Source organism: Cherax quadricarinatus, chromosome 52, assembly GCF_038502225.1.
Source record: "Cherax quadricarinatus isolate ZL_2023a chromosome 52, ASM3850222v1, whole genome shotgun sequence".
NCBI lineage: Eukaryota > Metazoa > Arthropoda > Malacostraca > Decapoda > Parastacidae > Cherax > Cherax quadricarinatus.
This window is the reverse complement of record NC_091343.1, coordinates 11,566,205-11,592,130: the sequence shown is the minus strand read 5'-3', so window position 1 is coordinate 11,592,130 and position 25,926 is coordinate 11,566,205. Positions and strand designations below refer to the sequence as shown.

At 44.6% G+C, this 25,926-nt stretch overlaps 1 protein-coding gene across 2 annotated transcripts in view; it reads left to right on the top strand.

The window, feature by feature from the left end:
* LOC138854209 (uncharacterized) overlaps positions 1-25,926 on the top strand; it is a 67,702-nt gene that overhangs the window by 8,364 nt on the left and 33,412 nt on the right. The gene's annotated exons all lie outside the window — the stretch shown is intronic.

Sequence of the window (25,926 nt, the reverse complement as noted above, 5' to 3'; positions counted from 1 at the left end):
CTAAACTGAGTAATATTGACCGGACTCTTGTGCCTAGGGTTCAAGCCCAACCTGTTTCCTGATTATATTGATCTTTATTCGCCATCTAGTACCGATTATTCTCACATGACGAGTCTGTTTCTTCTAGTAAAATTAGGCCTATCGGCTTGTCCTAAAGTTAACGTGTGTATTTTATATATTTGTAAAGCAAATTTCTTTACGTACCTTATTTAGGTTACCTTAAATTCGGTCACGTCAGATTAACCTGAACTCACCGACTTTAACGAATTGTAACATAAACTGACACCAATAAATGCAATAATGCAGTGGTTCCCAAACTTTTTCAGCTTGTTACCCAATTTAACATGCCACGTAAAGCATGTTACCCCTTTCACAAAATGTTGTTATTATTGATATATATGGCTAAACGTGAACGTATACAGCCTCGCATACTCTGCTAATCCTAGCAAAACCACTGAAAACGTAAGAACCACACATACATTATATATAAAATTAATAATAGCTACAAATTCACAGTAACAGTGGGTAAATACTAACTATATACTGCACAGGGCAGTACACATACATACCAGCTTATGTCTACCTCGGCTGATGCTCACAGATAAACTGACAGTGTGAAATAGAGGCAGCCTCAGGAAGTGAGTGACGCGTACTGGACAGGTCGATCTGGGCTACTGAGTGACTTTTGTCCTGAAGCATACTAGTCAAAATACTTTTGGGTTTCCACACACTTAGCTATATATTTCTTCTTTTCTAATACTGTATATTAGTTTTTGATGTTTATTGTTATTTGGTTTAACTTTATTACTTACTTATAATAGGTTTACTTTACAACTTTATATACTAAGACAAAGTTAACAATAATCCTCATACCGGGTACCGCATTGTTTTCTTGATTTTCAGAATTCATAACTTTTTTTCTGTCACCCCTCCATTACCCCCCAAAAATGGTTAAATTACCCCCAGGGGGTAATTTACCCCCAGTTTGGGAACCACTGCAATAATGCATAAAGGCGAGAATGAAAACGCGAACATAGACGTGGTTCGTTCACTGTTTAGTGTCAGCCATTTTACCGACGTTTGAGTCAAAGTAAAAAAAAAAAAAATGTTTCCAGAGGACGTGATGGAACATACCATTTTCGAATTTTCTGTAAAGGAATTATTTTCCATTTGCCAGACGCCAGATTATATACATTCTTCCTCAGCTGTAAAAATAAGATTAATTAAAAAAATCTGAAATCTACAGAATTACAAGTTCAGAACAATTAAACTATTGTCAAAAGTCTTCGAAAATGTTGAACCAAATAATTCTAAGATAATGCAGATAATATGATTCCAAAGAAGTTTTTTTGAATGCAGATAAAGATCATTATTTTAAATGAATCTTCGATTTCTGCTAGAGAGGCTTTCCAGTGATTGTTTCTTAGATGCTGGAAGGCATTTGATAGGGCGAGTTACTGAAAAATGTTTGGCAAGATCAAAACGAAAGTGCAAATCAGCTCGGCAGAACTTGTATTGGTGTCATGAATGATGATTTAGTGATGAGAAGTAACACTACAGAAGTGGTTAAGGACCGGGCCACCCCTCAAGGAAGGTTCCTTGATGTTGGTGAGGGGCTCTTGATTTAGGGAATTGGATCTGTGCTCCAGTTCCCCGAATTAAGCCTGAATGCCTTCCACATCCCCCCCCAGGCGCTGTATAATCCTCCGGGTTTAGCGCTTCCCCCTTGATTATAATAATAATAAGGACCGGGCCGCCGCGGGGGCGTTGACCCCCGAAACACCCTCCGGGTAATAAGGGTGCATGCATCAAGTTGTATGAATGATGAATGTATACATGGAATGGGATACATCAAGGATGTATACTCTCGCCATACTATTACAATGTTTATACTGGTTAATTTAATTCACCGCTGAGTAGGAATAATATTGTTATCCAGGAATACTTTTGTAAAGTCCGAAGCAACTGTGTTGATGGTAGGCACTGCTTGCCACGTAGGCACTGCTTGCCACGTAGGCACTGGTTACAACGTAGGCACTGCTTGCCACGTAGGCGCTGCTTGCAACGTACGCACTGCTTGCAACGTAGGCGCTGCTTGCAACGTAGGCACTGATTGCAACGTACGCACTGCTTGCAACGTAGGCACTGCTTGCCACGTAGGCACTGATTGCAACGTACGCACTGCTTGCAACGTAGGCACTGCTTGCCACGTAGGCACTGATTGCAACGTACGCACTGCTTGCAACGTAGGCGCTGCTTGCAACGTAGGCACTGCTTGCAACGTAGGCACTGCTTGCAACGTAGGCACTGCTTGCAACGTAGGCACTGCTTGCCACGAAGGCACTGCTTGCAACGTAGGCACTGCTTGCAACGTAGGCACTGCTTGCAACGTAGGCACTGCTTGCAACGTAGGCACTGCTTGCAACGTAGGCGCTGCTTGCAACGTAGGCACTGCTTGCAACGTAGACACTGCTTGCAACGTAGGCACTGCTTGCAACGTAGGCGCTGCTTGCAACGTAGGCGCTGCTTGCAACGTAGGCACTGCTTGCCACGAAGGCACTGCTTGCAACGTAGGCACTGCTTGCAACGTAGGCGCTGCTTGCAATGTAGACACTGCTTGCAACGTAGGCGCTGCTTGCAACGTAGGCGCTGCTTGCAACGTAGGCACTGCTTGCAACGTAGGCACTGCTTGCAACGTAGGCACTGCTTGCATTGTAGGCACTGCTTGCAACGTAGGCACTGCTTGCAACGTAGGCACTGCTTGCAACGTAGGCGCTGCTTGCAACGTAGGCACTACTTACAACGAAGACACTGCTTCCAACGTAGGCACTGCTTGCAACGTAGGCACTGCTTGCAACGTAGGCGCTGCTTGCAACGTAGGCACTGCTTGCAACGTATTCACTGCTTGCAACGTAGGCGCTGCTTGCAACGTAGGCACTGCTTGCAACGTAGGCACTGCTTGCAACGTAGGCACTGCTTGCCACGAAGGCACTGCTTGCAACGTAGGCACTGCTTGCAACGTAGGCGCTGCTTGCAACGTAGACACTGCTTGCAACGTAGGCACTGCTTGCAACGTAGGCGCTGCTTGCAACGTAGGCACTGCTTGCAACGTAGACACTGCTTGCAACGTAGGCACTGCTTGCAACGTAGGCGCTGCTTGCAACGTAGGCGCTGCTTGCAACGTAGGCACTGCTTGCCACGAAGGCACTGCTTGCAACGTAGGCACTGCTTGCAACGTAGGCGCTGCTTGCAATGTAGACACTGCTTGCAACGTAGGCGCTGCTTGCAACGTAGGCGCTGCTTGCAACGTAGGCACTGCTTGCAACGTAGGCACTGCTTGCAACGTAGGCACTGCTTGCATTGTAGGCACTGCTTGCAACGTAGGCACTGCTTGCAACGTAGGCACTGCTTGCAACGTAGGCACTGCTTGCAACGTAGGCACTGCTTGCAACGTAGGCGCTGCTTGCAACGTAGGCACTACTTACAACGAAGACACTGCTTGCAACGTAGGCACTGCTTGCAACGTAGGCGCTGCTTGCAACGTAGGCACTGGTTACAACGTAGGCACTGCTTGCAACGTAGGCGCTGCTTGCAACGTAGGCACTGCTTGCAACGTAGGCGCTGCTTGCAACGTAGGCGCTGCTTGCAACGTAGGCGCTGCTTGCAACGTAGGCACTGCTTGCAACGTAGGCACTGGTTACAACGTAGGCACTGCTTGCAACGTAGGCACTGCTTGCAACGTAGGCACTGCTTGCAACGTAGGCGCTGCTTGCAACGTAGGCACTGGTTACAACGTAGGCACTGCTTGCAACGTAGGCACTGCTTGCAACGTAGGCACTGCTTGCAACGTAGGCGCTGCTTGCAACGTAGGCGCTGCTTGCAACGTAGGCGCTGCTTGCAACGTAGGCACTGCTTGCAACGTAGGCACTGCTTGCAACGTAGGCACTGCTTGCAACGTAGGCGCTGCTTGCAACGTAGGCACTGGTTACAACGTAGGCACTGCTTGCAACGTAGGCGCTGCTTGCAACGTAGGCACTGGTTACAACGTAGGTACTGCTTGCAACGTAGGCGCTGCTTGCAACGTAGGCACTGCTTGCAACGTAGGCACTGGTTACAACGTAGGCACTGCTTGCAACGTAGGCACTGGTTACAACGTAGGCACTGCTTGCAACGTAGGCGCTGCTTGAAACGTAGACACTGCTTGCAACGCAGGCACCGTTAAAACGTAGGCACTGCTTGCAACGTAGGCGCTGCTTGCAACGCAGGCACTGGTTACAACGCAGGCACTGCTTGCAACGTAGGCACTGCTTGCAACGTAGGCACTGCTTGCAACGTAGGCACTGGTTACAACGTAGGCACTGCTTGCAACGTAGGCGCTGCTTGCAACGTAGGCGCTGCTTGCAACGTAGGCACTGCTTGCAACGTAGGCACTGCTTGCAACGTAGGCACTTCTTGCAACGTAGGCACTGCTTGCATTGTAGGCACTGCTTGCAACGTAGGCACTGCTTGCAACGTAGGCGCTGCTTGCAACGTAGGCACTACTTGCAATGAAGGCACTGCTTGCAACGTAGGCACTGCTTGCAACGTAGGCACTGCTTGCAACGTAGGCGCTGCTTGCAACGTAGGCACTGCTTGCAACGTATTCACTGCTTGCAACGTAGGCACTGCTTGCAACGTAGGCGCTGCTTGCAACGTAGGCGCTGCTTGCAACGTAGGCGCTGCTTGCAACGTAGGCACTGCTTGCAACGTAGGCACTGCTTGCAACGTAGGCACTGCTTGCAACGTAGGCACTGCTTGCAACGTAGGCGCAGCTTGCAACGTAGGCACTGGTTACAACGTAGGCACTGCTTGCAACGTAGGCGCTGTTTGCAACGTAGGCACTGGTTACAACGTAGGTACTGCTTGCAACGTAGGCGCTGCTTGCAACGTAGGCACTGCTTGCAACGTAGGCACTGGTTACAACGTAGGCACTGCTTGCAACGTAGGCACTGGTTACAACGTAGGCACTGCTTGCAACGTAGGCGCTGCTTGCAACGTAGGCGATGCTTGCAACGTAGGCACTGGTTACAACGTAGGCACTGCTTGCAACGTAGGCGCTGCTTGCAACGTAGGCGCTGCTTGCAACGTAGGCGCTGCTTGCAACGTAGGCACTGGTTACAACGTAGGCACTGCTTGCAACGTAGGCGCTGCTTGCAACGTAGGCGCTGCTTGCAACGTAGGCACTGGTTACAACGTAGGCACTGCTTGCAACGTAGGCACTGCTTGCAACGTAGGCACTGCTTGCAACGTAGGCACTGCCACGTAGGCACTGCTTGCCACGTAGGCACTGCTTGCCACTTACTCTTCAGCTTTGTAAACAGCAGATGGTTGATAAATATCAAGGTTTTGCAGTTGTCTTGCATCACATGCAATACAATCAAGACGGAGTGCATGTCATCCTGCTTAATAACGCTGAGTTAATGGAATAAATTATGCCAAACTTAACGACTGTTCGCGCAACTTGATGACACACTTCATCTGTCTGGGTCACATTATCAGTAGTGACAGGTGTTCCAAACTTCACCTGTCTGGGTCACATCAGCAGTGACAGGTGTCCCACACTTCACCTGTCTGGGTCACATCAGCAGTGACAGGTGTCCCACACTTCACCTGTCTGGGTCACATCAGCAGTGACAGGTGTCCCATACTTCACCTATCTGGGTCACATCAGCAGTGACAGGTGTCCCACACTTCACCTGTCTGGGTCACATCAGCAGTGACAGGTGTCCCACACTTCACCTGTCTGGGTCACATCAGCTGTGACAGGTGTCACACACACCTCACTTGTCTATATCACATCAACTATGATAGAAGAAATATTAATGAGGGGCTTGGACATCCAGCAGACATGTGTGAGCGAGTTAGGAGTGAAGGCAAGTGGTTTTTGTGGCTTGACGTGCTGTTGGAGTGTGAGCAAGGTAACATTTATGAAGGATTCAGGGGAAACCGGTTAGCCGGCCTTGAGTCCTGGAGGTGGAGAGTACAGTGCCTGCACTCTGAAGGAGGGGTGAGGACATTTGCAGTTTGGAGGGGCATCTGAACTGTAGTATCAGGGCACCTCTGGAAAAACAGTGACGGAGTGATGGTTAAAGTGTTTCTTCTTTTTCGGGTCACCCTGCCTTGCTGGGAGACGGCCGGTGCGTTAAAAAAAAGTATTTAAATAACTCTAAACAGTTAATGCCGTATTTAATTCCTGCACAAGTAAGAAATTAGAGCATTTCTGAAGCTATTGTCATTTTCTGTATAGTACACACTGTGTTAAAATTAACACGTATCGTATTTAAAGAAACTAACGGACTATCATAATGAGATGTAAAAGTTGCTGCTTCAGGCAATAAAAATAATTTTAGTTAGCAAATAATACTAATATTGACATAAATTTAATAAACTGTCAGCGATAAACAAACGATTTTTTGTTTATGTAATTCAAATGTGAACAACATATTATACAAGTCTGAGTCATAGTCACCTACTTGGCCAGGGAACTGGCCAAACAGGTGTCTTGATCTCATTACTTCCCTGGCCAAGCAAGTGTTTTGATTTCACCACTTCCCTGGCCAAGCAAGTGTCTTGATCTCACCACTTCCCTGGCCAAGCAAGTGTCTTGGTGTCTCCAGTTCACTGGTCAAATACGGCTGGTGGAGCCCCAGCACTGGTGTACAGTTAATGGTTCCCCGCTGTCAGTCAAGGCCGTCTGGAACGTATTAGTCACTTCCTGTGTACGTGGTAGGGCATCCCTTGGAAATTCCCCAGTAATAGCAACTCCATTCGTGCTGGAACGATACTTTGGAACCTGCCGTAGCTGCTGAATCCATAACTGAATACCTTAATGAATCCATTTTAAAAGGGTGGACCGGTAAGCCAGGAAAAGGCCTCGGTCAGATGATCAGAAGTTCCAGTAGTGGGTCATTATTTGACTAAGACCCGCGTCAGGAAACACTTGTCCTATTTACTGGCAAATCTTTCCTAACCCTAATGAAGTCTCTCGGCTCAGCCTGACAGATTTCAGTACCTTGTGCGTGAGTCATAAAGTGGGATGGAGAACTGCAGGAAGACCAGCCCGAATAAAAGGCGTTAAGTAAATATTGCTCGTCCTCTAACCTTCTTCAGTGTCGTATAGATGCTGATTGACGAGCAATGTGGTTGTGCTAAATTTATATTTTAAATAAAAGAAAAATTTGTGATGTGCGCTGTAGTTGCCTACAGGCTGGTACAGTCAACACCAAAGTTGAGGTTATAAGTGAAGTTGTGGGATCATCGCTCCTGCGGCCCGGCCTCAGACCAGGCCTCGTGTACTGGACATGAAATATTACCGGAGTAAAAGAAATAAACTCGGGAAAGCAAAGGTAAGTGTACACTGAATGAACGTAAAATTTTGTTAGATTTAAATGCCATCTTGAATGTTCATGAGCACCTCGTCCTTCTCGAGAAACGTCGATTTATTTTTTTTTTTTGCTTAAGATTCTAATTAAATTTCACGATATAAATTATTTATATTAGGTTAGGCTAGATTTGGTTAAGTTAGTGTCGTCTAATACACACTCTAACAGAGTCGAATATTCACGTTTTCATTTTGGTAAGAGTCACACATTTGGCATTTTGGTGAGGATGGGTTGTCATGGGGGAGAAAAGACCAGCACTCCTGCCAGAGTGCAAAACATTGAACAGACGTCTGTTTCTCGTTAATATGATAAATAGTTCTTCCCTGTGATTACTGTCTACTAACCTACTGCCAGGTTAATGCATTTAAATATAGTGCTTAGAATCATTTGGCTGCATTTTTTGTTTATTCATCACAAATCAAGAATGATCCCTAAAAGAGGGATTTTAAAGTATACCCACAGCGTATATACCTTTAGAGATAAACACTTATCGGAGTTCATTTACCACGTTTAGAAGGTACCTTATCTTGCGTCCCTGGCCACGTTCAGAGGGTACCTTATCTTGGGTCCCTGGCCACGTTCAGAAGGTGCCTTACCTTGCGTCCCTGGCCACGTTCAGAAGGTACCTTATCTTGCGTCCCTGGCCACATTCAGAAGGTACCTTGCCTTGCGTCCCTGGCCACGTTCAGAAGGTACCTTACCTTGCGTCCCTGGCCACGTTCAGAAGGTACCTTACCTTGCGTCCCTGGCCACGTTCAGAAGGTACCTTACCTTGTGCCCCTGGCCACATTCAGAAGGTACCTTACCTTGCGTCTCTGGCCACGTTCAGAAGTGACTACCTGCCTTGACGCTCCTGACCATGTTCATCTGTTTTAGATCTTATTGTTGGTTTAGAAAGACACGTAAGCAAACACTATAACATATTTATTAGTGTTTGCTTACGTGTCTTTCTAAACCAACTTTTCGGTATTTATTACCAAGGTTTATACCAGGTCTTATTGTACTCGTCTGTCTGAAAGCTTGTAGATAAACACAGTTAAACGTGGCAGGAAGATATTTTATCTTATTTGCCTTATCATTTATAGTGATTACATTAAGTAGGTTTATACTACACAAATGCCATACCAATTTCGCAGTTGATACAAAACTCGGGTGTTAAAACACTCAGGTGTGAATTTTTCTCTAACTCCCCAGATTTTAAGATGTTTCCAAAACTGTGTGTATATTGCAGCTGTTGTTTAATTCACCCCTTTCACATGAGTATTCGTGTTCCCTGATGTGTCGTGTAAATTATCCCTTTAGAAGTCTTTCCATTTTCTACGGATATAATAGAAGCTAATACTGGTTTCTTTGTGTTGTGTATAAGTCCTTGATCCTGGCGGATGTGATGCTGGCTCTGCTGGTTTTACTTTTGAGAGGAGGCTGGAGATGGTGCTCGAGACCTGGCTGGCTCATAGTGCTAAATCTCTGTTTCATAACTCTTTGTCTGCTGGTGTGGAAGATTTTCTCGTTTTTTTCCTGCAAATATTAATGAAGTGCTTCCGGTACTGTAGTTTGGAAAAGATCACAAATAACCCGCACATAAAAGAGAGAAGCTTACGACGACGTTTCGGTCCGACTTGGACCATTGACAAAAGACTTTGTCAATGGTCCAAGTCGGACCGAAACGTCGTCGTAAGCTTCTCTCTTTTATGTGCGGGTTATTTGTGTATCGTTCCAGTCACGGTATTGTGCCTTTTTGTTATTTATTTAGTTTGGAAAAGGTTTGATTTATGTGACGTATTCCTCTTCGAGGAAAGCAGGACCAGAAATCCTATATCTAATGTTGCACTCCATTATGACTGTTCTCATGTCATGTTGTGATAGGAGGTGTAACAGGTAATTTTTGTTTGCGGGTTTCTTGTAGACCTTCAAATTAATTTTTTTATTGTTTCTGCACAGAATTACGTTAAAAAAAGATAGATGTTCACTTGTTCATTCTTTATGATGAACTTAATTGACGATTCTAGAATTGATTTTATTAAGGAGTGTACTTGTGTAGAGTTGTTTGGGTATGATGAATAAGATGACACAGGCATTTCAGACAGGTGAATTTATTGATTGACTTTTCCAAGGGGCTTAATTAATGTGCAAGTTAGCCACGACTTCACTAAGGGATGAGACCATGGGCCATCCCAAAGAATTGATTGCAGTTTCCCCGAGCGAAAAGCAGCTGAAAAGATACACGGCTCGATGGTGTCCACGAAATTCTTAGGAGGAAGATGCAGGTGCAGGTCATCGTGACCTTCTAACGAAGCAGAACGATGGCTTATACAGTGGGAACCTTAGTGAATAAAGATGAGACGTCATTACTGACAAGTTTTTTGTTCTTGACGTTGGTGCTCCTAATCAAGTCTAATACAGCACTTGAATGTTTGAGGTGAGCAGGACTGGTCGTAGCTTGGACTCTGGAGAGATGTTTAGCCAAGCTTCCTGCTAGTCTGTGTGCTGCACCACCAATTATTGAAGGTTTTTGGTAACCCATAGATGCTTCCTGGTCTACTGTTATTGTGGAGTACGGGTTTCTTTCTTGCTAGGTGTTTAAATATTTGTTGTATTTTGGTGAGGAAGAGTGTAGTCAATTTATCCGTCATATAGGTAGAAAGAGGTTGATAGGTGTATCTGAAGCGTAGTAGACTGTCCATTTTAGGGGTTGTATTCGTTAGTGTCTATAATCACCGCTCCATCTACCTCGGCGGTGGTGGCAAGATAGACTCATCCCACACCAGGATTTCATAAGAACATAAAGAAGGAACACTGCAGCAGGTCAATGTCACTCCCCCGCCTTAGACCAATGACCCACTTAGTCAGGTCACTTCCACTTAAAGGAGGAGCACGGCACACGACCTAGTAGCACAAGCTAGTCAGGTCCAACTCACACCCACCCACACCCACTCATGTATTTATCTAACCTATTTTTAAAACTACACAACGTTTTCGCTTCTGTGACGATACTCGGGAGTTTGTTCCACAATTCTACTATGAGAATAAATGGTATAAAATACCGACACAATGGAAACATAAAAACACATGCAGTTTGATGTGATCCTTTATTGACAACGTTTCGCCCACACAGAGGGCTTTTCCAACTCTACTACTAAACTAATGCTTTCCTTTATCCGTCCTCCAACGGTCAGGTTGGAGCGCTGGGCTGTTGGGTGTGTTGGTTCATCTACTGTGGCAACACTGAATATTTATGATATTTCCTTTCCGAAAATCACTAGTGTACGAGATGACTTCCATCTTGTACCCCTGTCAGGCAATCTTGAACTCTAGGATCATTATTGCTTCTATTTCATGGCTAGAAAGTGCCTGAAATAGGAAGTACTATTGTTCTATCATATTGTGTTAAACCCAGCTGGAGTTAGAAGTACTTTTTTTTTTCGCCCACGTCTTTTGTTGAAATAATGTAGTTATTACTAATGCTGCTTGTGCTGCTGCTAGTGGTGGTAGTACTAGCAGGAACAGTCGTAGTAGCGGTAGCAGCAGTAGTAGTAATCCAGTATACCTAGAGCCAGATGCAAAGTAAATTGAGTCATATACTACCTCTCCATTCCTGACAATGCACACTGACCTTCCCAGTAACGTAAATCAAAACATTAAAACAATGAAAGAGTAATATGCGGATGTGTCCGGAAATGTCCAAGCACCACACATTATTTTCACTTCATCAAGTGTCTCCTTTTAGAAATCCCAGAGTTGACATTCGTCCTTGCTTGCTAACAACTAGTTGGGGTGCGCCCCTCTTCCTTGTAGTAATTATGACGTCAAAGGAGAGAAACTGTAAATTCACTCTCGGTAATATGATGTCTATTTGCACATGATTGGCCTCTTGTAATTTGTATTATAAGTAGCCTGTTAAGCTTCAGACTTTCATCGTCTTCACTAGGGTCATAAAACCATAAATAAACCTAGACAGATTATGGGCATTAAATTTGCTCTAGAGAGGCGTAGAGAGGAGGGGGATGTGAGAACAAGTTGTGATACAAGTGTAGACAACCTCTCATAAAAAAAATCGAGATATGAATAAGATGCTGCAACTGTTTTACCTGAAGAGAACTCTTGAACAATTGCCTCTAACTGGAATATCCATTCGGAACCCATCACTGTGACAAAAAACTCTGCTGTTAAAACATTCCCACAAAATGGTAGGTCGCTTATCTCTTCCTGTCTACCCACAACCTACTTCGCTCCTTTATCCTACACCAGTCCTTCCCCTCCCCATTCTTGCCCTCCCTGTGGTGCACAAGGAGGGCAACTACTGCTTCCTCGTCTCTACTACAACTGCTGCTGCCTTTACTACTATTATTTCTATCGCTGCTCTGTCTTGCCTCAGACTACTATTACTACCTTTACTTCCACTACCATTACCACTCCTCCCGTCCCCTTCTCGCTTCACTGGCATGTTTATTGATATCTCTTATTGATTATCCTAATTATTTTATGAATTTTCTTATAATCTATGCATCGCATTTCCTATTTGACACGCTAAATTATCCAGAATATTGCGTGAAGTGTGAGCCTTGAACCATTTTATATGTATCTGTGCTAGTTTAGTTTTTTTCTGCAGTGACTGACCTTCAAGTTATGTTTTAAAAGTTGCCCGATGGCTAACCGGACTTGCTCTCTTGAAAAGGGCGAGGCTATGTACAAACAGTAACCCGCACCCAAGTATTTCAGCCAAAGCCCAGGTTTTTGCTCTGGCCACTTGATTCTCACTTCTAAAAGCAGTATCAGTGTCTGGTTCTCACTCCAGTATTCTTAGAACAAGATTCTCACCCCGACGGGCAGTATTAGTTTCTGATTCTCACTATAGGAGGCAGTGTCTGAGTCCTTGTAGCAGGCAGTATTAGTTTCTGATTCTCATTCCGTCAGGCAGTATTAGTTTGATTCTCATTTCAGCAGGCCGTATTAGTTTCTGGTTCTCACTCCGGGAGGCAGTGTTAGTCTTGTAATAATGTTGGTAAAATTACCGACAATCCTGTAATGGCTTAAAGCTCCTGGAGATCGAAACGTTGCCACAGTAAAATGTCGCATTAATTGCACTTGTGTCCTACCTAACAGTGTTAGTCATGTTTCTTCAGCAAGCAGCATTATTCTTATTTACGATTTTTACTCCCAGATTCTCCCTCCGGGATTCTCACTCAAGGAGCAGTATTAGTTTCATTCAAGGTTTAAATTAGTTTCCAGATTATAACTATGTCCTTTGCCTATTTATCTTGGTCAGATTCATTTGGGGGTCGCTGGTACCTAATCGTTTGTTCTAGCTAGGGTCATGGAATATAAACTAGACGTGTTATGGTCGCTGTTCGATCTGTTAAAAGTGCAACATAAAAGTTCTCAGACCCCAGTACCTCAACCCACACAAAATTAGTAATCGAACAGGGTGCTGCAGCCTCATGGATCAGTTTTTGGAATGAAGTAGGCAAGTTGCACATCCCAAACGGAGTCATAGTGTAATGATAGCGATCTAGAATTACAAAGGCAGAAATTTCCTTCACTTTACATAAAATCTTGGAGGTATGGCTGAAACTCTCAAAAGGTCCAGGGGTCGAAGATCAACACCTTGATGAGGCATAGGAGCCTTAGCTCAACACAGTGTCAGGAACTGGAGTTCAACCCAGTTTAATGCTAAAAATATATTTTATGCAGTAACACAAAACACTTAATTCACTGTACATACTTTCAAGTTTCATGGATCAACACACCTTGCAGCACAACAAATGTACTTGTAAAATTCATAAATACGATAGTAAATAAGAAAAGAAAAATTTCGGTTGCTGCATGAACCGAGAAAGGCATCCCTGTATTGCATAACCCCAGTCCCCTGTACATCAATGCATGCGACTGGAATAGTGCAGAGTGCGGCATAAGTCTGTAATACAGTTACATATCAACACTATATAAAAATTTGAAATGAATCAGAAGAGGCATTCACAAGTTAGCATATGTAAATTAATATCCAAATTCCATTAAAAATGGAAAATTACTACATATGCAACCCAAATCTAATTCAAACCTTCCATTAAGAAGCGCCAACTTTGAAGGTAAACTGAAGAGGTATTCTCTTGTTACCTCAGAGAGACCAATATCCTGATAATAAGACAGCTATACTCATTAAATTTCAATACGCCCTTCAAGAGCAACATTTTTTTCAGTTTTCTCATATTCCATTTAAAATTTTCGACAATCCTACAATTTTTTTTTTATTTTTAAAGAATTCAATTTGTCAAAATTACTTTAAAACTGTAAAACTGGCATCCACACAGCCCAAAATTGATACGAAAACCATAAATACAATTGATTTTAAATATACTAGGAAATCGACGCTTTTTGCTTCTGTGCGCCATCACCCTAGAGAATTTTTTTCTCAGTTTAATGATTTTGGTTAAAGTCGTTCTGAAGATTCTTTTAGAGGATATCGCGTGGAAAAAATATATTCTACACCGTTTTAATACGAAATTGGCAGAATAGCACTCTCATACACAGTGAAGAGGCGAGGCCAGGAGCAGAGTCTCGACCCCCTGCAACCACAATTAGGTGAGTACACACACACAACATTTCTTCAGTCACAGAGTTGTCAGAAAATGAAACAGTCTAGAGAGTGATGTAGTGGAAGCAGGATCCATACATAGCTTTAAAAAGAGGTATGATAAAGCTCATGTAGCAGGAAGTGGACCTAGTAGCGACCAGTGAAGAGGCTTGGCCAGGAGCTATGAATCGACCCCTGCAACTACAATTAGGCGAGAACAAAAACACACACACACACACACACACACACACACACACACACACACACACACACACACACACTAACCCAAGTAGGGCACACTCGTGTTGAAAGTTTCAAACATACCAGGATAACCGTTCTCATGTTATCACAAGGAAACAGCTGAGTTATTTGCCTTTTTAAAATGATTAAATTGGCACTGATAAGGTTCATTATTAGTTCAAACATTCTCTAAGTTGGATGCACTGAAGATGAAAGTTTGATCCAGTCAGAAGAATTATTCTTACATCAAGACATGGAAATCTTTCAGGAGCTTGGGTGAAGAAAACCAAAGATCTGACCAACCTCTTGTAGGTATTTTTCAGGGGATAACTTAAAATGGCTGAATCCAACTGAAGGATTACCGTTATTGGTAGTCACATTACAGTCCAGCAAAAATAAATGTTACGTAAATTTTTTTATGGTGTGCGCCTGTAAGTTCATGGACAAAATCTTGGTCAAATGACCATAAACTTCACTGAGCGGGACATCACACGACTGAAACTAACGTTAAGAGAAATACTCTCGTTTCTCCTCTCCTCAAGGTGAGGGGTTTTTGATCCAAGGAACTGTACCTATACTCCCCTTCCTCGGATATAACCTGAATGCCTTCCATTCTTCAAGCGTTATATGACCCCTATAGGTTTGTTCTTTCCTCGTGAATAAAATGGAGAATCCCATTTTCCCAATATAATACATCCCCCCCTTCTCGTCCTTCCCTTTCCCTGTGTGTTGGAGTGTGATTGGGAAGCATTGCTAGCTTTTGTTCTACGTAAATATCAAGTAGAACAGTTTATCAGCACACTGCTGATATCAGATAAGCGATAAAAAATTACCTCTCGCATGATAGGCTACACTGTGTGTAGAATCCAGAACTGTTTCTAAGAATTCCATGAAGCATATATCTAACAGTTGAAGATTAAGGTGTAGCATATATCTCGCTGTAAAGCGAAGTGCTTTATACCACTTTTCTCTACAGAATTTTGCTAATAGACCGATTTTTCAATTGTATCCATTCTTCATTTATTCAGACGTCCTGCAATAAATATATTCACCACTCACTATCAGCTAAGGATGATAATATTTTAAGGTAAGTAATGTGCGGACTGTATATGCATTTCCTAGGCCTAGCTATATTGCTCACTTAATATATGATAATGTAAACACGTTATCAGGCATTTATATGAATATGAAAGTGATAAAAAGCTGATTCATTTTACAGCTATTTTGGCTTTACAGAGGTAGCCCCCGGAACCTAACCTGCTGTATAAGCGGGGCCCTCCTTTATTCAGATATAATCACACCAGTTACCTGCCACTCGTCCAACGGTAGTGTGTAATCCCTTTAGGGATCAGGGTTCTTATGTAGCGAGGGTCCTCATGATGTTAGTGACTACGCTGCGTCTTACAAGACTCGAAATTTGCCGTTTAGAAAAGCAGACCATACTGATCAACTTCCATCTTTCATCAAACATTTGTGTTCAGTGAGAACTGAGGCAACAAGGTGGAGGGACCGTGGATCAAGACAAATGAAAATCGTCGAACTACGAATGTTAAGAGGAAGCCTCCAGAGTGGCATGTGTTCACAGCTTTAAGACGGACAATATCCATTTTAGATATTGCCGCCGTATCTTCATAAAACTCTTACCTACTCTTTACTAAAAGTAGGGTTTTCCATCCTCTTGTCACGGAAAGGCTTAACATATTTTCTAACATGTCATTCCTTTAGTAGTTTGGTGTTGATGGTCGGGGAAACATCTCGAAAAGTAGGTGAGCTTCGGAAGGGTCAGTCATCTGGTGAGTAGACAGCATTTGTGTCACTGTCTCCAGTCTCCCCTTCCATCTTTCTGAGGTTGGAGATTTTCCATATTTTTAGAATTAGGTCGATGATGATGAAACCGAAAGGAGCACCAAGAATACTGTCGACTATATCGATGGCTTGCGCTCCAGGCAAGACAACCATGATTTAATCAATGATCGGATGAAACTGCAGTACTTTTTATACGGATTGGCTTCGGGATAGTCCTACTGTCTTTCGAAGGTCTTTTATTTATGAGGTTTGTAGTCTGTCCCCCGAGTATACCTTCATTACTAGCCATTGTTTTTGCCCTTCCCAATTTTCATAACCTTACACTTGCTAGGGTATGTGTGTAATGTGCTTTTCAGACAGAGTTTGAGATCTTGACTTATAAAGCAACGACATTTTTTCTAAACAGGCAGAGTGCAAATTTACAGTGGCAGTAACTTAGGAAAAGATAAGTACATTGCACAATTATTCTAAATAATTTATTTAAATAATCCTAACTAAATTTCGTCTTACCTAAGATCGGTCTGGTAAAGTTAGGCTAAATTATATTACGTTAATTTCATCATGGAAAGGTTATGTTGCTAAGTTACTTTTTGTACAGTTGTCTTCCAGGTTGTCTCACTAACTCTGGGTCAGGATTTACATAATGGATTAGTTTCTTCAAGGGTCATCGTCCTTATAAGCTTGTGTACATGAACATTGAGGTCTTGTGCAAGACGCAACAGCTGGGTTGACCATGACCACAATTATGCTCTGTACACATTAATTGTTCAAGGAATAATTTCTTGACTTGCGACATCATAATGACGCGATTATAAACAACTCACTGGTGGGATAAGAACACATAGACAAGTCAGTCCTAAAATTAACTCGGATCGCCACTTTGGGTTTAACCATCAACTTCGTTCAATGAAATTAAGTTCGAATAAATTAGGCTATTTTCACGTCAGTTTGTATATAATCTGAAAAATGTAATTTCAGTGAAAGCAAAAGTGCAAGTCGACCTGGAGGGTGTTCTGGGGGTCAACGCTCCCTCGGCCTGGTCCATGATCAGGGCCTGATCAACCAGCCTGTTACTGCTGGCACCACGCAGTCTACCGTACAATCTACAGCCTGGCTGGTCACGCACTGACTTTAGGTGCCTGTCCCTTTTGACTTTAGCTCTTCACCTTGTCTAAAATAATATTAGGGTTGAAAGTAGCCTTGACTGGTATACGTGAAACATACAGCCATACAGACCTTCGTGTAGTCGATAGGCGTTAAACCCAATAAACTACCCAGCTATAAGTCAAATAATTACTCTAGATTTCTGAGACTTTTCATTAGGACTCTGATATCTTTTAAAAGCGAAAGAAAACGTTTGCTAGTTTGAAAAACACAACGAACGTCAAAAATAACACTCCAGTGCGTAATATAAACGTCCATTAAACAAATTCTTTGATCACCATAGTCTTGTATCACGCAATTTTGCAAGCCTCTTTTGCAATGTTTACCAGCAACAATCTTAGTAGGACTTTAAGCCGGTTTGGTAGGATCAAAGGATGCAATCGCGACCTGGATCTACCTAAAGTAGAACAGTAGGTAGTGGGAGCGTCTAGGGCGTTGTGCTGGAGATTAGTGGGGTCACGCAGGAGGGTATCTCCATCCCCTTGGATGAAGAGCACTTCACCGGCATATGAAGGGTTGTTTTTCAGAGCTCTGGTTCCCTTTACGGTCTAGGCAATAATGTCACCACTCAGTATCAATGACCTGGCTTCTCTTCAGCGGAGGTGTAATCACACTGTTGGATCAAACCTGATTTCCTTTCATTCCCTCGACGTTATTTGACATCCTGCGAATTTAGCATTTCTCCGTACACACACACACACACACACACTTATATATATATATGTCGTGCCGAATATGTAAAACTGGTCAATTAGCAAGAACTCATTTAAAATTAAGTCCTTTCGAAAATTTTATCTTCTACGATTAAAGATATATTTTTTTCATTAATGTTAATGTAAAAAAATTTAATTTTACAGCAAAAGAATCTTAGAAAACTTACCCAACCTTATTATAACAAGAACAATTTATTTTAGCCTAACCCAACTAAATATATTTTAGATTTGTGTACAATAATTTAATACTAAACAAACACAGTGAATTATATTTTTTTCGTTAGGTTAAGAATGATTTTGGCGAAATTATTGCATACACAAATTTTCACTTGTCCTATATGGCAAGATGAGCGTTGCTATTTAAGCCAAGATCGCAAGTTCTGCCTATTCGGCACGACACACACACACACATATATATATATATATATATATATATATATATATATATATATATATATATATATATATATATATATATATATATATATATATATATATATATATACATTCTTTCAGTGTATGACATAAACTCTAAATCAAGAAATTCCAGCAATATAATGCCAAAGGCAATATAATAAAACAATTACAGATATCATCTGGAATGAAGACTTGTGTAATGTCAGAGCTGACGAGTGACTCGGCAAGACGAGCTCCGGCACAAACAGCCAGTCATATGAGGATAAGAAAACAGTGATCAAAAACTGCTCCTGGAGCAGGAACATGAATCAGTAGCAGTTAGAGTAAGATACTCAGTAGGGCCAAGAGGAAGGTGTAGGTGCTAGAGCAAGAATACTAGGAACTAAAGAAGCATACGGAGGGGAAAAATAGAACTAGAGTGCGTATGGCTCCAGAGAGGTGAGGCTGTGTGTGCTTGTAGTGAAAGTGTAAGCAAAGGTTACTAGTTGGACACTTCAGTGTCCAGGAGGAGGTCAACTGGGGTCAACCAGCAGTTTTTTTCAGCAGCGCAATGATCAAGACTCTGGAGCATGTAATGCAATGAATGTAAAAAAAAATTTAGTCCTTATTTCATCGAGTCACTTTTACATTACGAAGACTTGAGTGGGGGGAGGGGTGTGGGGGTAAGGGGGTGGGGGAGGGGGAGGGGGGTAGGGGGGAGGGGGAGGGGGAGGGGGGTAGGGGGGGGGGTAGGGGGGGGAGGAGGGGGGGGGAGGGGGAGGGGGGGGGGGAGGAAGCTCAAGAGGAAACCTCTTGCTTAATATTTGTCATGGAGCTGCCGGTGGAGGACCCTCGATGCGAAGAATTGGAACTACTCTCCCCTTCCTCGGATCAAAGTTAAACACCATTCCACTACCGCTGCTTGGCTCGTATAGGCTTAGGGTTTCTCACTCTCACTCTCATATATATATATATATATATATATATATATATATAATATATATATATATATATATATATATAATATATATATATATATATATATATATATAGTCGTGCCGAATAGGTAAAAACTGATCAATTAGCAAGAACTCGTTTAAAATTAAGTACTTTCTAAAGAATTTTCTTATACGTTTAAAGATATTTTTTTTTCATTAATGTTAATGTAAAAATTAATAATTTTGTACCAAAAGAACCTTAGGGAACTTGCCTAGCCTTATTATAAAAAACAATTTAATTTAGTCTAATCCAACTAAATATAATTTAGATAAGTTGACAATTTAATAAACAGTGACATATTTTTTGTTAGGTTCAGAATAATTTTTGCGAAATTATTGTATACACAAAATTTTCGCTCGTTTTATTAGGCAAGCAGAGCGTTATTATTCTAATATAGTATTTTTTCCTTTAAATAAATTAATGCCTCTTCTGAACGGCTTCAAACTTTACATGCTGGTTAGTCTTATGGACAGGATAGCATCCATGGAATTGTTGGGAGCTGAGTAATAACTGGAGAATGTGTCTACAGATCGGATTGAACCTTTACTCAACACAAGGTTCCCACTGATTTTGGGGTTTGGTAAGTTTTGTAATTTTTATTAAACTATTTTGCAGGCAATAGCTGGATCTCGCCTCTTGTGATCAACCTCTTGTGATCAACCTCTTGTGATCAACCTCTTGTGATCAACCTCTTGTGATCAACCTCTTGTGATCAACCTCTTGTGATCAACCTCTTGTGATCAACCTCTTGTGATCAACCTCTTCTGATCAACCTCTTCTGATCAACCTCTTCTCATCAACCTCTTCTGATCAACCTCTTCTCATCAACCTCTTCTCATCAACCTCTTCTGATCAACCTCTTCTCATCAACCTCTTCTGATCAATCTCTTGTGATCAAAGTCTTCTGATCAACCTCTTCTCATCAACCTCTTGTGATCAACCTCTTCTGATCAACCTCTTCTCATCAACCTCTTGTGATCAATCTCTTGTGATCAAAGTCTTCTGATCAACCTCTTCTGATCAATCTCTTCTGATCAACGTCTTCTGATCAACGTCTTCTGATCAATCTCTTCTGATCAGCGTCTTCTGATCAGCGTCTTCTCATCAACCTCTTCTCATCAACCTCTTCTCATCAACCTCTTCTCATCAACCTCTTCTCATCAACCTCTTGTGATCAATCTCTTCTGATCAACGTCTTCTGATCAACGTCTTCTGATCAATCTCTTCTGATCAGCGTCTTCTGATCAGCGTCTTCTGATCAGCGTCTTCTGATCAGCGTCTTCTGATCAGCGTCTTCTGATCAGCGTCTTCTGATCAACCTCTTCTTATCACCCTTTTCTGATCAATTTCTACCGATCAGCTTCAAACTCTAAACGCTGGAACATGTTAATAATTTTGGGGAGAATTGATCCCGGTCTGTGTAAGTGCCAATCAGTAAATTTTATTGAAGAAATCGTAAATAATGTAAATAATGGTTTCCGCGAAACGAGGTTCAACTCTTCAACGTTGATATATCTTGGAATAAACCTAAGTTTATTACTGGGTTCTGGTGGAGCTAATGTAAACAGTTTACTTGTTCATCCTGGTTGTCCTTGTCTGGTAGCTTTTAATAGGTATACAAATTCCTGCTTCTTAAAAAAAAAAATATACATATAATTTTTTTTCTTACGGGGTTGTGGAGAATTCGGAATATAACTAAGAAAAGATAATCAAGAAAAGAAATTGAAGTTGAAATGGTGGTTTTTCACTCGATAATTTGTAATCGCCTTCAAATCGGCAACGTCGATAACTTGAGAATGCAACTTCCGAGCGACTTCAAACTCAGTGCTGGTGTATTTTAATTCTGAACCAAACCTAACTTTTAACTTTGCCTAACTAAAATTTGCGAAACATAAACTAGCTTATTTTACCCAAACTAAGAATCTACACAGCTGCTTCCCCTCGAGTATCAAATCTTCCGGTTGCCTGACATACACACATTGAAAATGGTCTACAATACCGACAAGTTGATGAGTAAGACACATGTGCAACAGATACTCAACTAATGCATATGTGTCTTGCTCATCTACATACCTGACAAATGGAATGATTCCTTGAATTACGCTTTGGATGGTAAATTTAACTGGCCTAACATTTCTGAACGTAAGAGAGGAGTAAGTGGAGGTTGGTTAGTGTTAGAAAGTGGAGTGACGAGGTTGAGGCGATGTTGTGGTACTGTGCTGTTGGTGGTGACCTTCGCTGGTGGTGACCCTCGCTGGTGGTGACCCCTCGCTGGTGGTGACCCTCGCTGGTGGTGACCCCTAGCTGGTGGTGACCCCTCGCTGGTGGTGACCCCTCGCTGGTGGTGACCCCTCGCTGGTGGTGACCCTCGCTGGTGGTGACCCCTCGCTGGTGGTGACCCCTCGCTGGTGGGGACCCCTCGCTGGTGGTGACCCTCGCTGGTGGTGACCCCTCGCTGGTGGTGACCCCTCGCTGGTGGTGACCCCTCGCTGGTGGTGACCCCTAGCTGGTGGTGACCCCTCGCTGGTGGTGACCCTCACTGGTGGTGACCCCTCGCTGGTGGTGACCCTCGCTGGTGGTGACCCCTAGCTGGTGGTGACCCCTAGCTGGTGGTGACCCCTAGCTGGTGGTGACCCCTCGCTGGTGGTGACCCCTCGCTGGTGGTGACCCTCGCTGGTGGTGACCCTCGCTGGTGGTGACCCTCGCTGGTCACCCTCGCTGGTGACCCTCGCTGGTGGTGACCCTCGCTGGTCACCCTCGCTGGTGGTGACCCTCGCTGGTGGTGACCCTCGCTGGTGGTGACCCTCGCTGGTGGTGACCCTCGCTGGTGGTGGCCCTCGCTGGTAGTGACCCTCGCTGGTGGTGGCCCTCGCTGGTAGTGACCATCGCTGGTGGTGACCCCTCGCTGGTGGTGACCCCTCGCTGGTGGTGACCCTCGCTGGTGGTGACCCATCGCTGGTGGTGACCCCTCGCTGGTGGTGACCCTCGCTGGTGGTGACCCTCGCTGATCACCCTCGCTGGTCACCCTCGCTGGTGGTGACCCTCGCTGGTGGTGACCCTCGCTGGTGACCCTCACTGGTGACCCTCGCTGGTGGTGACCCTCGCTGGTCACCCTCACTGGTGGTGACTCTCGCTGGTGGTGACCCCTCGCTGGTGGTGGCCCTCGCTGGTAGTGACCCTCGCTGGTGGTGACCCTTCGCTGGTGGTGACCCCTCGCTGGTGGTGGCCCTCGCTGGTGGTGACCCTCGCTGGTGGTGACCCTCGCTGGTGGTGGCCCCTCGCTGGTGGTGGCCCCTCGCTGGTGGTGACCCCTCGCTGGTGGTGACCCCTCGTTGGTGGTGACCCCTCGCTGGTGGTGACCCCTCGCTGGTGGTGACCCCTAGCTGGTGGTGACCCCTAGCTGGTGGTGACCCCTCGCTGGTGGTGACCCCTCGCTGGTGGTGACCCCTCGCTGGTGGTGACCCTCGCTGGTGACCCTCACTGGTGACCCTCGCTGGTGGTGACCCTCGCTGGTCACCCTCACTTGTGGTAACTCTCGCTGGTGGTGACCCCTCGCTGGTGGTGGCCCTCGCTGGTAGTGACCCTCGCTGGTGGTGACCCCTCGCGGGTGGTGGCCCTCGCTGGTGGTGGCCCTCGCTGGTGGTGACCCCTCGCTGGTGGTGACCCCTCGCTGGTGGTGACCCCTCGCTGGTGGTGACCCCTCGCTGGTGGTGACCCCTCGCTGGTGTTGACCCCTCGCTGGTGACCCTCACTGGTGACCCTCGCTGGTGGTGACCCTCGCTGGTCACCCTCACTTGTGGTAACTCTCGCTGGTGGTGACCCCTCACTGGTGGTGGCCCTCGCTGGTAGTGACCCTCGCTGGTAGTGACCCTCGCTGGTGGTGACCCCTCGCGGGTGGTGGCCCTCGCTGGTGGTGGCCCGCGCGGGTGGCCCTCGCTGGTGGTGGCCCTCACTGGTGGTGACCCCTCGCTGGTGGTGACCCCTCGCTGGTGGTGACCCCTCGCTGGTGGTGACCCCTCGCTGGTGGTGACCCCTCGCTGGTGGTGACCCCTCGCTGGTGGTGACCCCTCGCTGGTGGTGACCACTCGCTGGTGGTGACCCCTCGCTGGTGGTGACCCTCGCTTGTGGTGGCCCTCGCTGGTGGTGGCCCTCGCTGGTGGTGACCCTCGCTGGTGGTGACCCTCGCTTGTGGTGGCCCTCGCTGGTGGTGGCCCTCGCTGGTGGTGGCCCTCGCTGGTGGTCACCCTCGCTGGTGGTGACCCTCGCTGGTGGTCGCCCTCGCTGGTGGTGACCCTCGCTCGTGGTCGCTTTCTCTGGTGGTCGCCCTCGCTGGTGGTCGCCCTCGCTGGTGGTGACCCTCGCTGGTGGTCGCCCTCGTTGGTGGTCGCCCTCGCTGGTGGTGACCCTCGCTGGTGGTGACCCTCGCTGGTGGTGACCCTCGCTGGTGGTGACCCTCGCTGGTGGTCGCCCTCGCTGGTGGTGACCCTCGCTGGTGGTGACCCTCGCTGGTGGTCGCCCTCGCTGTGGTGACCCTCGCTGGTGGTGACCCTCGCTGGTGGTGACCCTCGCTGGTGGTCGCCCTCGCTGGTGGTCGCCCTCGCTGGTGGTGACCCTCGCTGGTGGTGACCCTCGCTGGTGGTGACCCTCGCTGGTGGTGACCCTCGCTGGTGGTCGCCCTCGCTGGTGGTGACCCTCGCTGGTGGTGACCCCTCGCTGGTGGTGACCCCTCGCTGGTGGTGACCCTCGCTGGTGGTGACCCTCGCTGGTGGTGACCCTCACTGGTGACCCTCGCTAGTGGTGACCACTCTCTCAATAGTTCACAACACACTGACCTTAACATTTTATTTTGTAATGGTAAAAGTGTTGTAAACCTGATTACATAAACGCACAAGTGTGATAAAAACTAATCAGTACCATGAACGACAACACATAGAGAGAAAATAGCAAGTGACACAAAGTGTGTGTTTCAGCCTTTCACTCAAACCATCTTCATAACACTAAAACAGTTTCTTGTCGAAACTCCAGGGAACAATCTTTATCTGAATTTAAAAGTTAAACGGAGACAAAGTCTTGTTTTTAGTACAGTTTCTGCCTACATGTTTTTTTCTTAGGATTCAAGTTTAGGCTATACTAGGTTACATGTTTAATTGCCGTTTCATTATTAAACTAAACTGGATTCAGAGACTTCAAATCACTATCAGTTATTTTTATTATTTTTACAAGCGCTAAACAGCTAAAACCGTGTGGATCATTCATGATTAGGAGTTATGGAGGTTTTCCCCGCTGTGACCAGACGGATGCGCTACTCTAGGTGCCAGATAGGCCAGAAGCATGATGGAGAATCATTACGCCTATTGGCGCAGTATGAATGACAAACGTCAACTATTGGCGCAATATGAATGATAAACGTCAACCACTGTAGCAATATGAATGATAAACGTCAACCATTGGCGCAATATGAATGATAAACGTCAACCATTGGCGCACGAAGATTGACAAATGTCAACCATTCTCACAGCAAGAATAATTAATGTCAAGTATTAGACATTTCCTGTCTTTCCTCCGCCACCTTGTTGCTATATATATCCCGGATTTTTTTTTTAATTCGCTTATTCGTCGTTTAATTTTTTTAACTTTAAGTAATCTTACCTAACATAAATTAATTCAACGTAAAATAAAGAAAATACAATTTAGAGAAAACTAGGAAACGTGAAATGGTCGACGTTAACCAAAATGTCAACCATAAACGTTTTAAAATGAGAATGGGTTGCAGCACTGACATGAGGCAACCAACAACAACAACATACATCGTGATGCAACTGCAAGCTCTGGGGATAAGTAATTATATATTGAATGTGGATGTTAATTAAGGGTTAAATTATTATATATTTTTATAACTGTAGTAGTTTATTGAGAAGACAAAAACTGACATATTGCTCCGTAATGTGGTACCTTATGATTAACATATGATTCTCCTTTAACAATTCACAATTAACCTCAATACCATTACTGAGACAATTCAGGACTAACCCACAATACCGTGACTAGGATAGCTCACAACTAACCCACAATACCGTGACTAGGATAGTTCACAACTAACCCACAATACAGTGACTGGGACTATTCATAACTAACCTACAAATTCGGAATGAAACTAATAAATATTTCGACCCGTCCTGAATCATCAACTCACGAGAGACGAAACGGGAGAAAGACACAAGTCAGCTCAAGTGAATAGGTTAAGAGGCAGTTAAGGTCAGGTCAGGTAAAAAGAGGTATGAGACAGTCATGGTCATGCCAAGTCACGTAAATTCTGAAAATCAGAATATTTGACACTGAACAAGGAGAGGCAGCATCAACAGAAACAAAGACGTGGCTAAGATTCACGTTAACACTGTTTTGTATATGTGAAGGTTTCCTTATTAGTCTTTAGCCACCATAATGCTGCTTGTTCTACAACGTGTCTTTTATCTTCAAGCATTTTCTAGTGATATAACTAAAGACAAACGCGTACAGCAGTTGAGGGAGGAGCGCTGGTGAGTGTGGTGATGGTAGACGAGGTGCTATATGTTGTGATAATGTGAATTCTGCTTCCTAGACGTGTATTGCCACTATC